Genomic DNA, 16,541 nt, shown 5'->3' on the forward strand with positions numbered 1-16,541 from the left:
TACACTCATGTACCCTGGAATACAGACACAGAAGATTCGGAACCAGCAATGTTCCAGATGCTCAGGGGAAAGGTGGGAAGAGAGGAATAGCATGCCCAGAGTACCTGTAGCCATTCTCCAGATCTCAGCCCAGGCAACTGTTCTTCCCTTACCCCTAGCCCTACCCAAGAAGCTTGCCCTTGCATTCAAAATGGCGCAGGGCACTTCAGTCCTCACAGTTGCAAAGGTCAACAATTTTTCATGATTTCTTTCAGCCTTATTTAAACCAAGGACTGCTTAGGCAGATCAAACACAGCCCATTAATATACTTGCTAAATTGAGAGTGGGAAAAATCGTGGCCAATCATACAGTTTTGAAAGCAAGGCATAAAATGTAAAGAGAAAAGCAATGGCCCTCAGAAGACCAAATCTCTGTCACTCATTCTTGTGTGGACTCTTGAGCAAGGTACATCCTCTCTGATGCTGTTTCTTCATCTGTGAAAGGAGTTTGTTGGGCAAGTGAATCTCTAAGGATGTTTCCACACTGAAAAATCTACGGTTTCACTAGAATGCCCAGTTCCTAAACTTTTCCAGGATTGATGCCTTAATGTGTTCTCAGAGTGCTTTGTGATTAATGAGGATGATGAGAACACTAGCGTGGGAACAGCATCTATATACCAAACCATCCTGAGTAACTAACTTATACGACACAGAAAGGCGTTCGGAGCTCAGCATTTGAAATTGCACACATCTCTTCAAATCACACCTCCTGTATATTGCCTAGTGTGAAGGACACTGTGAACAAAGAATCACAAGGACTTGGCTCCTGCCTTTCAGATGTAGGACACTCAACAATGGCTCCTTGACCTTGAGTCTGGGAGGAATAGGAAGGGGAGCCTGCTGCATCTGGTTTTAGACATCCAAGAGAAAGTGCAGGAGGCAGAGAGAGAAGTGAGAAGGGAGGCCAAGAGCTACAGATTTTTTAATTGGAAAAAAATATTGGTATCCTTTTTGTCCTTTCAGCAATGAGAGGTAGAAGCTAAAAGCTTGGCTTTGACTTGTAGATTAATGACGGCCCCCAAATCGGTGTTTCATAAGGAATAGGAGAAGGAGGCCCTTGAAGTACAAATATAGCTCTACTTCTCCGTCGGCACACATAATATGTGGCAGACACTGAATGAGGGCACTGTGCCTTTCTCCTGCCACCTGCTGTGCTGAGGGCAGTTCCATCCTCAGTTTATTCTGGTCATCTGACTCTCCCTGTGTGCATTATGTTGTTGTCTTAGTGAATAAAAGAAAAAATTCTTCCAGAAAACAGTCCTCCTAAAGAAGGTGTGGCAGGGCCTGTGGTCTGCAGTCAAATAGGGCTGGGCTTTAATCCTAAACTGACACTGATTTATTTGAATTATATTATCTACCTTCAGGAAAATGGGTTGACAAGTGTCCATCAATAGATGACTGATGATCCAGTGGAATACTATGCAGCCCTAAAAAGTGCAGAGGTCATCAGGATATTTTGTTCTGTGAAAGAAGCAAGATGTAAGGCAGTTTAAATAGTATGCTACCTTTGGGCTAGGGAGGGAAGAAAAGAATATATTCACATATATTGTTTGTAAGCACTTTTTTAAAAAATTAATTTTATTGGAGTATAGTTGATTTTACAATGTTGTATAGTTTCAGGTGTACAGTAGAGTGATTCAGTTATACATGTACGTGTATTCATTGTTTTTCAGATTATTTTCTCATATAGGTTATCACAGAATATTGAGTAGAGTTCCCTATGCTATACAGTGGGTCCTTGTTGTTTATCTGTCTTATATATAGTAGTGTATGTTAATCCTAAGCTCCTAATTTATCCCTCCCCCACACGTTTCCCGTTTGGTAACCATAAGTTTGTTTTCAATATCTGTAAGTCTGTTTCTGTTTTGTAAATAAGTTCATTGTTATCAATTTTTGAAATTAGAGCCCACATATAAGTGATATCATATGACATTTGTCTTTCTCTGTCTTGCTTACTTCACTTAGAATGATAATATCTAGGTCCATCCATGTTGCTGCAAATGGCATTATTTCGTTCTCTTTTATGGCTGAGTAATATTTCATTGTATATATGTACCACATCTTCTTTATCCATTCCTGTGTTGATGGTCATTTAGGTTGCTTCCATGACCTGGCTATTGCAAATAGTGCTGCAAAGAACATTGGGGTGCATGTATTTTTTTGAATTATGGTTTTCTCCAGATATATGCCCAGTAGTGGGATTGCTGGGTCATATGGTAGTTCTATTTTTAGTTTTTTAAGGAACCTCCATACTGTTCTCCATAGTAGCTGTATCAATTTACGTTCCCACCAACAGTGTAGGAGGGTTCCCTTTTCTCCACACCCTCTCCAGAATTTATTGTTTGTAGATTTTTTGATGATGACCATTCTGACCTGTGTGAGGTGATATCTCATTGTAGTCTTGATTTGCATTCCTCTGATAATTAGTGATGTTGTGCATGTTTTCATGTGCTTTTTGGCCATCTGTATGTCTTCTTTTGAGAAATGTCTGTATTTTTTGTATATATGTATAAAGGAACACTGAAAATATATACAAGAAACTATTAAGGTAGTTTACTAGAGGGCAGAGGTGAGGGGGGCATGGAACAGCATGTACAGAAATGAGGTGGGAGTGAGATTGACGATGTGCACCTTTTATATTGTTTTGATTGTCAAACAGTGTGAATATATTGCCTATTTTTGAAAATTTAAATTCAAAAGAAATTTGGGATGTGTATTTGTTAAAGTAGTACTAGCTTACTAACTGCTATTGCAAATAAATCATAGAACTCAAAGGCTTACTACAGTATATGTTTACTTCTCACTCACAGTAAGTCCAAAAACTCATTCAGGGACCCTGGCTTCTTTCAAAATAGGTCTCCTTCCCTCCTGTGTATCTCAGAGTCCTCTGCGTCCAGCTGGTGGGGTTGGGGTGTGGAGAGGAGCCATGGGCCTGGAAGTGAGGCAGTCATCATTACCCTCATTGCTTTGACAGAATTCAGCCAGATGGCCACCCCCAATTGCAAAGGAAGCTGGGAACACAGCCTAGCTATGGGCCCTAGGGGAGGAGGAGAAGAGTTTGGTGAACAAAAAATGTATTATACCAGTGGAAAAACCTAGCAAAAGAAAAATTCTGATGAATTCTATTTATTTGTTGAGGGCTTAAAATTAGTTTTTACTAGAGCATTGTTTTGAAATTGTGTCATTACATAACTGTTCCTGCAAGACAGATTTGTTGATGTTGATGAGATCTGCGTGTTCACTAATCTCATCCATTTATCGAGTCTTAGGTTAAAAGGAGCTATTGAAAGATCTGTTATTAGGGCAAATATTGAGGGTCCACAGCACAGTAGGACTCTGTTCAGGACCCTCTATTTTGTTTACTTCAAGTAAGATTGAAGGCCACTGTTCTGTTTATGAATCCCAGGAAGTAAGATAAACAGCATCATATGCCTCAAAATGTTCCAAAGTTCAGTACTGCTAGTACCAGTGGGGTGTCCAGGATGGAGGTCATATTCACTTACCAGTGTAAGGAAATTCAGAATAAACAACTAAGATTACTAGGTGTCTCCAGTGGAAAACTGTGCATTATTTAGAGACATCTTTCCAGGGTTTATCTGATTCTAGCTTGTCATTGCCTTTGAGTTATTTCACAATTGATGGCAAAGCAAATCATATGTGTCTACAGACATGCAAGTGAGTTCTGTCTGTTGGAGGCACAGCCTTCCTCTTCATGGAAAAACCTTGTATGGGTTCATTTGAAAATTCATTTCAATATTCCTGATCTGTGAAAGTGTCTGTTCTCTGGATTCTCCTTCGAATCAATTGTAACATTATAATGTTATTCTCTTGCGAATTGTATCCTTTAACACTAGAAACTGTTGAGAACCGAGGGTTTGTGCTTCTGGCTCTTGTCAAGCTTTCTTTTCTTTTTTCTTTTTGGTTTATTTATTTGTTTTGCTTTCTCTTTATGTTACGCCTATCATCGTTGCCGGAGACGCTGTTATGTAGTATAGCATAAAAACCCGGCAATGAAACAATTTTACTATCTTTCTCTTGCACACCCACCCCAACTGCTAGGATGTTATGCCAGCATAACATCATCAGAAAGCCTGTTCTGCTGACATTTCATGCTCCCACAGAAAATGCTGTGAATCTTCTGAGAAGGCCTTATTTGCAAGATTTGTTCAACCAAGAGGTTGGATAAGCATCTTGGATTAAACCTTCAAAGCAGCAGACCCTTGGTTACTTTTCCTGATTAACCTGGGAACTCTTTGAAAGTCTCTTTCTTATCATAATATGTGTTTTGAAACCATCAGTTTTCATAATGAGAAACACTTTGGTAAACACACTTCTTTATGCCTTTTCTTTTAATTAGTAAAACCCTTACTTTCCATAAAATTTCCATATTTAAACTTTATCTGCAAAGAATATTTAGTGTGAAGTATTAAAAAATTAGATGGTAATGGAAAATACTTTTTTCCTACTGATAACATATCAAAATCCGTTAGTACCGTCATTAATTCCTAGCTGCTTTGCCTCTAGGAAGCTCAGAGCCAAATTTGTGACTCGACTTTAATAACTCAGTAGACCCTACCTGCCTGCATTCTACCGTCCTCCAGTCTTGACCTTGGTTCCTAATTTATATTTTTCCTGTTCTTGATTTTACTTATTTATGTTTATTTTCTTCTGTTTTACTGCATGCATTTTAGAAGCCATCTCTTTTTTTTAGGGAATAGGCCAGACATAGGGCAAGAAATTTATACACATAGATTATACATGTCTCTGTGTTTAATCTTGTAACAGAAATTCTCGGGAAAATTACCACTTGCTTTGTCATTGTTCTTTCCTGGTGTGTTTCATTCACAGACACAATGAAGCACTAAGGTGTCTTACTTAACCTGTTCATATGCTCTGTAACTATTAAACACACTTTAGGAACGGATAAGCAAAGTCAAACAAGGTCAAATTGCTATGTTTCAGTTCTGACAATGATTTACATCATGTGAGTGATAACTGTATTTTCAGTTTCTATAAATATTTCTCAGCCACATCATTATTTATTAGAAAAGTACTGTCCAAACACCAGCACCTCATCATTCTCTCTACAGACATTTCATGAGATAAAAAGTGGCCTGCCATCACGCTTACGAGTTCAGAATGCAACTTGAATAGCTTATATCTCTGGGATTTGAGTTGTGTCTAAATCATCCCGAGAGCCCAATGTTCCCAGGATCCCATTACAGAGGTGAAATTTTCATAAAGGAACTAAAGTCTTACCTTAAAGGTGGAAACAAAAGGGTCAGTAGGCTGCCTTCCCTCTGTAGTGAGGAAGACCCACTTAATGGTGTGGTATTAAAAGCACACTGAGGGCTTCCCTGGTGGCGCAGTGGTTGAGAGTCCGCCTGCCGATGCAGGGGGCATGGGTTCGTGCCCCGGTCCAGGAAGATCCCACATGCCGCGGAGCGGCTGGGCCCGTGAGCCATGGCGACTGAGCCCGCGCGTCCGGAGCCTGTGCTCCCCAACGGGAGAGGCTACAACAGTGAGAGGCCCGCGTACCGCAGCAAAAAAAAAAAAAAAGCACACTGAACTTTAGGCCCCAAATCTGGATTCAAGTCCTAGTTTTACAACTCACTAAAGTGTGGTTTCCTGCACCTGTGAAATACAGGTAATAATTCCCCTTACCTTCAAGTGGTTGTGAGGACTTAATGTGAAAATGTTTGGCATTGAACAGGGTTCCATCATTACCCACTCCCTCCTTGACTTGCACTAAGAATTGACTCTGTTTATGTGAAGCCCAGGGCTTTTTTTTTGTTTTTTTAACATGTTTATTGGAGTATAATTGCTTTACAATGTTGTGTTAGTTTCTGCTGTATAACAAAGTGAATCAGCTATACATATACATATGTTCCCATATCTCCTCCCTCTTGCATCTCCCTCCCACCCTCCTTCTCCCACCCCTCTAGGTGGTCACAAAGAACTGAGCTGATCTCCCTGGGCTATGCGGCTGCTTCCCACTATTTTACAATTCGTAGTGTATATATGCAACTCTCTCACTTCATCCCAGCTTACCCTTCCCCCTCCCCGTGTCCTCAAGTCCATTCTCTACATCTGTGTCTTTATTCCTGTCCTGCCCCTAGGTTCTTCAGAACCACTTTTTTTTTTTTTAGATTCCATATATATGTGTTAGCAAATGGTATTTGTTTTTCTCTTTCTGACTTATTTCACTCTGTATGACAGACTCTAGTCCATCCACCTCACTACAAATAACTCAATTTCGTTTCTTTTTATGGCTGAGTAATGTTTCATTGTATATATGTGCCACATCTTCTTTATCCATTCATCTGTCAATGGACACTTAGGTTTCTTCCATGTCCTGGCTATTGTAAATAGTGCTGCAATGAACATTGTGTACATGACACTTTTTGAATTATGGTTTTCTCAGGGTATATGCCCAGTAGTGGGATTGCTGGGTCATATGGTAGTTCTATTTTTAGTTCTTTAAGGAAACCCCATACTTTTCTCCATAGTGGCTATATCAATTTATATTCCCACCAACAGTGTAAGAGGGTTCCCTTTTCTCCATGCCCTTTCCAGCATTTATTGTTTGTAGATTTATTTATGATGGCCATTCTGACTGGTGTGAGGTGATACCTCATTATAGTTTTGATTTGCACTTCTCTAATGATTAGTGATGTTGAGCAGCCTTTCATGTGTTTGTTGGCAATCTGCATATCTTCTTTGGAGAAATGTCTATTTAGGTCTTCTGCCCATCTTTGGATTGGGTTCTTTGTTTTTTTGATATTGAGCTGCATGAGCTGCTTGTATATTTTGGAGATTAATTCTTTGTCAGTTGCTTCATTTGCAAATATTTTCTCCATTCTGAGAGTTGTCTTTTTGTCTTGTTTATGGTTTCCTTTGCTGTGCAAAAACTTTTAAGTTTCATTAGGTCCCATTTGTTTATCTTTGTTTTTATTTCCATTACTCTAGGAGGTGGGTCAAAAAGGATCTTGCTGTGATTTATGTTATAGAGTGCTCTGCCTATGTTTTCCTCTAAGAGTTTGATAGTGTCTGACCTTACATTTAGGTCTTTAATCCATTTTGAGTTTCTTTTTTTGTATGGTGTTCTAATTTCATTTTTTACATGTAGCTGTCCAGTTTTCCCAGCACCACTTATTGAAGAGACTTTCTTTTCTCCATTGTATATCCTTGCCTCCTTTGTCATAGATTAGTTGACCATAGGTGCATGGGTTTATCTCTGGGCTTTCTATCCTGTTCCATTGATCTATATTGCTGTTTTGTACCCATCCCATATTGTCTTGATTACTGTAGCTTTGTAGTATAGTCTGAAGTCAGGGAGCCTGATTCCTCCAGCTCCGTTTTTCTTTCTCAAGATTGCTTTGGCTATTCGGGGTCTTTTGTGTTTCCATACAAATTGTGTGATTTTTTGTTCTAGTTCTGTGAAAAATACCAGTGATAGTTTGATAGGGATTGCATTGAATCTGTAGATTGCTTTGGGTAGTATAGTCATTTTCACAATGTTGATTCTTCCAATCCAAGAACATGGTATATCTCTCCATCTCCATCTGTTTGTATCATCTTTAATTTCTTCCATCAGTGTCTTACAGTTTTCTGCATACAGGTCTTTTGTCTCCTTAGGTAGGTTTATTCCTAGGTATTTTATTCTTTTTGTTGCAATGGTAAATGGGAATGTTTCCTTAATTTCTCCTTCAGATTTTTCATCATTAGTGTGTAGGAATGCCAGAGATTTCTGTGCATTAATTTTGTATCCTGCTACTCTACCATATGCATTGAATGGCTCTAGTAGTTTTCTGGTAGCATCTTTAGGGTTCTCTATGTATAGTATTATGTCATCTGCGAACAGTCACAGTTTTACTTCTTCTTTTCTGATTTGTATTCCTTTTATTTCTTTTTCTTCTCTGATTGCTGTGGCTAGGACTTCCAAAACTATGTTGAACAATAGTGGTGAGAGTGGACAACCTTGCCTTCTTTCTGATCTTAGAGGAAATGGTTTCAGTTTTTCACCTTTGAGAATGATGTTGGCTGTGGGTTTGTCATATATGGCTTTTATTAGGTTGAGGTAGGTTCCCTCTATGACCATTTTCTGGACAGTTTTTATCATAAATAAGTGTTGAATTTTGTCAAAAGCTTCTTCTGTATCTATTGAGATGGTCAAGATGGGTTTTATCCTTCAATTTGTTAACATGGTGTATCCCGTTAATTGATTTGCGTACATTGAAGAATCCTTGCATTCCTGGGGTAAACCCCACTTGATCATGGTGTATGATCCTTTTAATGTGCTGTTGGATTCTGTTTGCTAGTATTTTGTTGAGGATTTTTGCATCTATGTTCATCAGTGATATTGGCCTGTAGTTTTCTTTCTTTGTGACATCTTTGTCTGGTTTTGGTATTCATGTCACTTCTTTTGTGAAGTGGAAAAGGGAAACTTAAAGACCCCTCCCCAGGAGTATTGTCTGGTAGGTGAGTTTGAGAAGAAGAATATAAAGAAGCAAGAGTCTGGAAATGGATTTCTTTAAAATTACCACATGCCAGTACTTATTGCAGGTCTTGATGTACCTCCAAGGAGATGTGTTCTCCAGCTTGTAGGCTATTGCTCTTTGCAGTGACTACTCTGTGGTGAAAACTAGTTTTATAAGATATTACTAGAAGTTAAAATATCAAAATGGGGGTGGGCTCCATAATGGGTAAAAAATAAGGTATCTCTGATTTAACGGTTTCCTCACTGTACTTCTCAGAAAGCACTGTGACCCTCTAAGGGGGTATAGGATATAGAATTCAACATTCCTCAAACTGATTTTCATGTGAAATCTTATTTTAAAATGAGAATAGTGTCCCACTAAACATACTTTGAAATCACTGATTGTATTAACTATCTATTGCTGTGTAACAAATTACCACAAATTTATCTTTGAACAACACACATTTATTATCTGACAGTTTCTGTGGTTCAAGAGTCTGGCTACACTTTTCCACAAGGCTGCAATTAAGGGTTATCCAGGAATGGGTCTCATCTGAATGTTTGACTGAGAAAGGGTTCATTCCAATCAAGTTGCTGGCAGAATTCATTTCCTTGTCCCTCCCAAGCCTGTACCTCCAGCCCAGCTCATCAAAGGGTAAATGTAATTCGTGGATCATGATGCACTAAACTAGAAGGAAAAAGACATTAAACAGGTGTTGAATAAGTACAGAGCAAGAGGGTTTTGTAGGTAGTGGTTTTCTGTTTTCTTTTTTAAGGGAAACTCACAGCTTCTTTTGTGTTTCATGATATAAACTATGGACACCAAGAGCTGAGATCTCTCTTTGACATTTCGTCTGTTCAGTGAACTGCAGAAAATGTAAACCTTTACAAGCCAGAGAACTATATCTTCCCTGTGTATGCTTAGAATACTTAAAGACAAATCTAACTTTTGTTCTCAAAGTTTTGGGAATGACATCCCACTTGATTTTATCCTTTTAAAAAATTAATTGGTTCCAATTCTGTAACAGTGTTTTAAATCAAGTTATTTCCCTAGTTTTGTATTATCTTTCATATTCCAAATTATGTCATTTCTGTCATCAGAATACCCATTATATAGTGTCCTTGAAAATATGACTCTTGGGAAAAGTAACATTATTCCAAAACCACAATAACTCTAAAATGAAATTAAATTCTATATAGATTTTTGCTTCCTCTTTTATATTTCATTTTTGCCCCCACCACCACCCAGAGATTTAGACCTACTTTCCAATTAAACTTTCTTCTCCTACGGACAGCCTCATTTATATTTTTAATCCATTAGTAGTTTGGTTCAGGAGACTTCGCTTTAACTGTGCTCTGGCCACGTTAAGAAGTTTCAGGTCTTGATCTGAGTGTTTGTCGACGAGTTGTAGATTCTGGCCTGGGACCTTGCACATCAACTACCTTCTCATTCAGGGCCTCTGTAGACAGTCATTTTCTTCCTGCTTTACGTTTTCAACACCATGTGTAGTTTCTCTGAGCCACTTTGACACTATAACTAGCATTCATTTTCTTTTCTTACTAGATTATAATACCCTTTAAGCTTATTTGGAAGTAAAATGTTTTAATGAAATTATAAAGGATGTGATAGAGAAGATAGTCCATAAATTTGGAACTATTTGAGGAAAAGAAGTTATTTAATATTTTTCATGACCAGAACACTGTCATGTCTATTACTACAGAACACTGTCATGTCTACTACTTATTTAATGTTCATGTGGTAGATAACTCTTAGTGACCCTGGTCTGGGAGAAATGACTCCTTCCAATGGTCCTAGCTGTTGCTATGTTTTTAGCCTACCACTCCCTGCCCTCAGCTGATTGGATATAGGAAAACATGTGACTCGAGAACTAAGCCAATCAGATCACCTCATTGGACAATTTAGACTTCGTTAGTAGAAATTCCTGGTGTTAGAAGATCAGGGGCCTGTTAAGGTTAATTTAGAACCTATGTTGATGAGTAATCAGAAAGAGTTTTTATATATAAGAGAGAAAAGGGAACCAATTTCAGGTAAGAAAAATAGGTAGAAGACTACAGAGAGGAATGCTGCCAATTGGCTACTCTGTTTCTTGAAGACTTTCCAGTTCCCTGTTCCAGAATGTCTGAGGTTTTCCAGCACTTGGATTCTGTGAGACATCCCTGTACTCCCACATAATATCTCCCTTTACATAAATAGTCTCGTGTGGATTTTTATTCTTTACAAACTATATCTAAGAAATTTCACAACCCTGTAAAAAATTATATTTAAAAATTAGAGCTTTTTTGATTCAAAAATAGTTGACTGAATCCATGTTTCTCTCTGCTGCCTCCCCAAGATCCAGTAAAAATGCAGTAAAGAAATAAAAGTATTTGAAATCATAGGGACAAGGAGAAAAATAAAGTCAAATTTAGAACAATGGAAAGAGCATGATGAATGACAACTGTCTTAGCTAGGCGGAAAAGGTGAGGCCCAGGTGCCTGTAAAGGGGGATGGGAATCAGTCCAGTATGTGTCTCAAACCCCATTAAAAACTCAAGAAATGGAACTACCAGGCGTAAATGGGAGGCTGGAGTGAAGAATGAAGCTGAAAAAAAAAACCCATGAATAAGGAACAGATGTCTGGGTGACTTCCCCAACCTGCATAGTCAGGTGATTGTTCCTCCAGCTAAAGTAAAACTAGAGACCCCAAAGTAAACCAGTGAGTCTCCAGATGGAGGGACAGCAGGTTCTCCTAAGGACAGAGGGAGGCTCCCTACTGACCTCAGGAGGTTGAGTGAGTATACATGTGGTGCCATGAGACTCTCTAGCCCCACGAGAGCCTTGGCTCCCTGACCCTGCACACTGTCTCAAGACATACAGTTCCAAGACGGAGGTGATAGCATTCTTCCCAGAGGAAATGGCCAGCCTCACAGAAAAGAATCAGAGGTGGTGACATTTGGAGGATTCTCTCATCAAAACCTCCTCGGGTGGAGCTCACCAGCCTACAATCTGCCCTATGTACATAGTGCCCACTTTTTAAGTATGTGCTTCAGTAAAGGATTTCTAGACATTTCAGGAAAGCCTTCAATATGAAAAGGGAGAAAAAGGATATTTGGGGTAACAGAGAGGGAAAAAAAGACAATGCACAACAACCTTGGCTAAATGCAGGTTGAGAGCTATGGGTATCAATGAGGAAGTCTGAATTATCCAGAGTAGGATGTAGAACAGAGGCAGCAACTTCATTAGATGAAGAGGGGAGTTCAGAGACATGAGGTTTGTGAGAGAAGGGCCTCAAATGAGGAAAGATAGGTGGCTGAATCTAACAAGAGGATACTACTAGTTCCTGAAAGCAGGACCTAGAAGGATATTTAATGATAGAAAAAGAAAATCTGATTATTGTAATGGAGGAACAACTGACTGCCTTAGTCATAGCTAGAGAAAGGCAATCAGGGACATTAAAAAATGACTTTGCAGACAACCCAATAGAAAAATGGGCCAAAGATTTAAACAGACACTTCAGCAGATTATAGACAGATGGCAAATAGGCACATGAAAAAATGTTCAACATCGTCAGTCATTAGGGAATTGCCAATTAAAACCACAATGAGATGCCCACTTGAATGGCTAATGCCAAATCAAAACAAAGCAAAAAATACCAAGTACTGATGAGAATGTGATGTGGAGCAATTGCAGCCATCACATACCGCTGGTGGGATTGTAAAATGTTACAGTTACTTTGACAAACACTCTGGTAGCACTTATAAAGTTAAATATACACTTACCACATGACCCAGCAATCCCACTCTTAGGCATTTACCCAAGAAAACTGAAAATCATGTCCTCACAAATATCTGTATAAAAATGTTTATAGCAACTTTATTCATAATCGTCAAAACGAAGAAACCACTCAGATATCTCCAACTAAGGAGTAGATAAGCAAACTGTGGTCCATCCCTACAAAGAACACTACTCAGCAATAAAAAGGAATGAAATGATGCATGAAGCCACACGGATGAACTATTTTTTTTAACGTTTTATTTATTTATTTATTTTATTATTTATTTTTGGCTGTGTTGGGTCTTCATTGCTGTGCGTGGGCTTTCCCTAATTGTGACAAGCGGTGGCTACTCTTCCTTGTGGTGCGTGGGCTTCTCATTGTGGTGGCTTCTCGTTGCGGAGCATGGGCTCTAGGCGCGCAGGCTTCATTAGTTGTGGCTTGCAGGCTCTAGAGCGTGGGCTCTAGATTGTTGGTTCAGTAGTTGTGGCACACAGGCTTAGTTGCTCCGCGGCATGTGGGATCTTCCCGGACCAGGGCTCGAACCCATGTCCCCTGCATTGGCAGGTGGATTCTTAACCACTGAGCCACCAGGGAAGTCCCGGATGAACTATTTGAAGTGAAAGAATCTCCACTCAGAAAGCTACATACTATATTATTTCATGTATATGATATACTGAAAAAGGCAAAACTAAAGGAACAGAAAGCAGAAGAGTGCCTGCCAGAGGCTGGATGTGGGGAGGAGACATTGACAGTTGGCTATGAAGGGGCACAAGGGACTTTTGGGCTGCGATGGAACTGTTCTCTGACTTAATTGTAGTGGTGGTTACACAAGTGTATGGTTTGTCAAAACACTCAGGACTGTACATTAAAAGTGTGAATTTTACTATATGTACATCATAACTCCTAAAAATGAAGGCAAAATGAAAGAGGTCTCTGGCTTGAGTGACAATCAGAGAGTGACATTGCTGAGGTTAATAGGAAAGCTTGGCTGGGCAGCAGACAAGCCCAAAAGGAACTAAGCGCAGATTCTGCCTTGGCCAATAGAGTTTGAGGCATCAGAAATACAGTTAATATGGTCAAGATGGTGGGGTTTTTTTTTTCCTTTTTAATTGCTAACTGGTATTCTGTTATATGAATATACCAGAGTTTACTTATCCATTTGCCAGTTGAGGGACATCTGAGTTGTTTCCAGGTTTGTTCATTTATGAATAAAGTCTCTATACACATGTATGTGGCTACTGAAAGATGTGAGCTAGGGATCTGTGTTCCTCAAATGCAAATCTGATCATGTTATTCCCCTGATTAAAATTCTTCACTGGTTTCTTATTGCCTACAGCAGTGATTCTGTACCGTACATTGGAATCACCTGGAGCACTTTTCAAGCTGCTGTATGCTTGGCCCACCCTGAGAGATTCTGATTTAATTGATCATTGGATAGGGCTCAAATGTCAATTTTCTTAAAAGCTCCTCATACGATTTTATTATTTTTTAGGCTTAACTCTTTTAAAAAAAGAAAGTATTATTGAGATATAATACACCTACCACAAAATTCATCTATTTAAACTGTACAATTCAATGGTTTTTGGTATATTCTATTATTAACTTTTTAAGTTGAGGCAAAAAAATATGTATATAACATAAAACTTGCCATTTTAAAGTGTGTAACTCAGTGGCATTAGTTACATTCACAATATTGTACAGCCATTACCACTAGTTCCTCATTACCATTTGATATTAATATATGTCCAATTCTATAGAGCTAAATCCAAGTGCCTTAGCAAAGACCCAAAGGCCTTCACAGGAAAACGTCATCCTATCTTCCCAGACTCAGCTCCTCTCACTTCCTGACCTGCATTCTCCTGGATCCAGACACTGAGTTGTCTTTAACGTTTGCAAACTCTGCACCTTTGCATACTGCTCTTTCACCTCTCTGAAACACTCTTCCCACTACTATTTCTGATAAAATCCCAGGTCTTCAAAGTCAAACTCAAGTATTATTTTTATGGAGTGCTCTTTCCACCTCTGGGCTTATTTAGCTGTGATCTATATCACCCTTTCTCAACCTCTATTGGAGCACTTAATCATGACAATTTTCTGTGTCCCTTTTTGTCTCCCCAACCAGAACCAGAATCTGTCTCTGTCTCTGTCTCTCTTCCCCCCTCACTCACAGTGAACACTGAAATGGAGACTTTGCAATGTCAACAGTAGAGAAGAACTGCCAAGAAGAGCCACCTAACTCATATCACATAGTGACGAGAGTGGGAAGTAAACTTTTGTTGATTTAAGGCATTGAGGTTTCAGGGATTGTTTGGTTCCACAGCATAGCCTAGCCTAGCCTAATAGGTTCACGAAGAATTCATTCACCATATTTGTCAGCTATTCTCTTGTGATATAACTAAATGGAGTATGTGGAACCCCATGGAAAATAGATCATGGATTGGAGGGGAGGCAGAAGGAGAGCTTGATTTCAGAGGAGTCTAGGAAAAATGTAAGTGTGAAGGAAAGGTCTTGAGCACAAGTTGTTCCTCAGGGAAGATAGACCTAGGCTGGGGTGAAGGAAGAAGGAACTCACAGATTGGGTATGTCTAAGGGCAATGAAGACAAACAGCCTACTAAAACCTTTTTCATAAGACTATTCCTGACTTAGAGAATTAGATACAATCAAGTGTAAAATTTCAAATCTCAAATCAATACTTGCCAAAAAGTCTTAAAAAAAAGAGAGAACCCTGAACCAATGTTCAATTGTTAATTTGATTTTTACTGACAAAATACATTTTTGAAGGCATTGCTGAATGTGCCAGTTTTGGCCCTTATTAGTATAATCAGAAAGATGTCTTGGTCCAGCAGTGCTCTGGAGGTTGAAACGTGTTCTCCTTTATGATTTGCAGCTCTGACTAGATCTATTTTTCTGCCTAAGGTGCAGAAACGCAAATGTGAACTGTGATGCTGTGTAATTCCTGCTTCTTAGACCATCACCATTATAAAAAATACAAAAACACAAAACAAAATTTTTTTGAATTTCACTAAAACTGTGGACTGACGTGCATGTGGCAAAATATGCTGTTGTCCAATCTTCCATTACCATATTAACCTATTGATTGTCTCACATTATTAAAAAACAAAACAAAATGTGCATCTGTCATAGAAAAGCATGTATAAATGAAATATACCTCAATCAGCAATGAATTGTTTAAAGGAGAGAAACATAAGCTAAAAAGTATTGCAGTCTGGGATCTGTTTTAAGACAATTTGGTGAGAGAGAGGAAAAAGTACATAGATAAAGCAGACATGGCAAAATCTTAATAATTGTTGAATCTCAGTTATGAGTACATGGGGATTCATTGTACTCTGCTCTCCACTCTCTTGCATATATATGAAATTGTTGATGATAATAAATGATACAGGGACCATAAGCTTACAGATAAAATACTTTCAAACATTCGCACAAATTTAAGAGTACAACTTAAATGATTAGTTTCCTTAATCATAGAATTTTATTGTATAATGTCAAAAAATAATGATATTTTGCAAATAGTAGGATTGATTCTTCAGAGCTCTTTCATACGTGTTATTTCATAATGGAACATAAAATGAAATATTTCTACAGTGGTTATTACCTCTTTCTGATACTGTTTAATAAGTTGCCTTTCTCATTGCCCTGAAATCTGAATATCCTGAAAGAGTTCATCTATCTTTAAAAGCAACAATAATCTTTTATCACATTTAGAATTAGACTCAGTGTTAAAAATGATAATGGTTGGAACTGCATGCATCAGGGCAGTCCACATTTTCTGCTCCTTATGTATCAAAAGTAAGGGTATCATATTCAGACTTACACACACAACATCTCATTCAATTATCTGTTGTTTCCTGGAAACCATATCTATTGACTGTGGCTTGAAACATGGATATGAAAATAGCAATTTTTTTACTCCATTGACAATATTGATAAATGTAGAGTATATCTTTTATTCTAGAGTGATATTTAGCATGCTATAGGTGTAAATGAAAGACATAGACTAAGAGACAAAAGTGAACCTTTCAAACGTTAATGTGATGTTGGCTGTGTTATGATGAGCCTAATGATATCAAGTACACAGAACATATAGGTGTCATGCTGAGAAACCAATGATCTAGCTCTCATCTTGACTGCAGGCAAAGAATATCTCATTAAAGCCATAAATTTCATGAGTGTTCCTAAATTTAAAACCCTTAAGGAAAATGGCTTTCATGGTTCAACAGTTTTAAA

This window comes from Hyperoodon ampullatus (genome assembly GCF_949752795.1).
Source record: "Hyperoodon ampullatus genome assembly, chromosome: 9".
NCBI lineage: Eukaryota > Metazoa > Chordata > Mammalia > Artiodactyla > Ziphiidae > Hyperoodon > Hyperoodon ampullatus.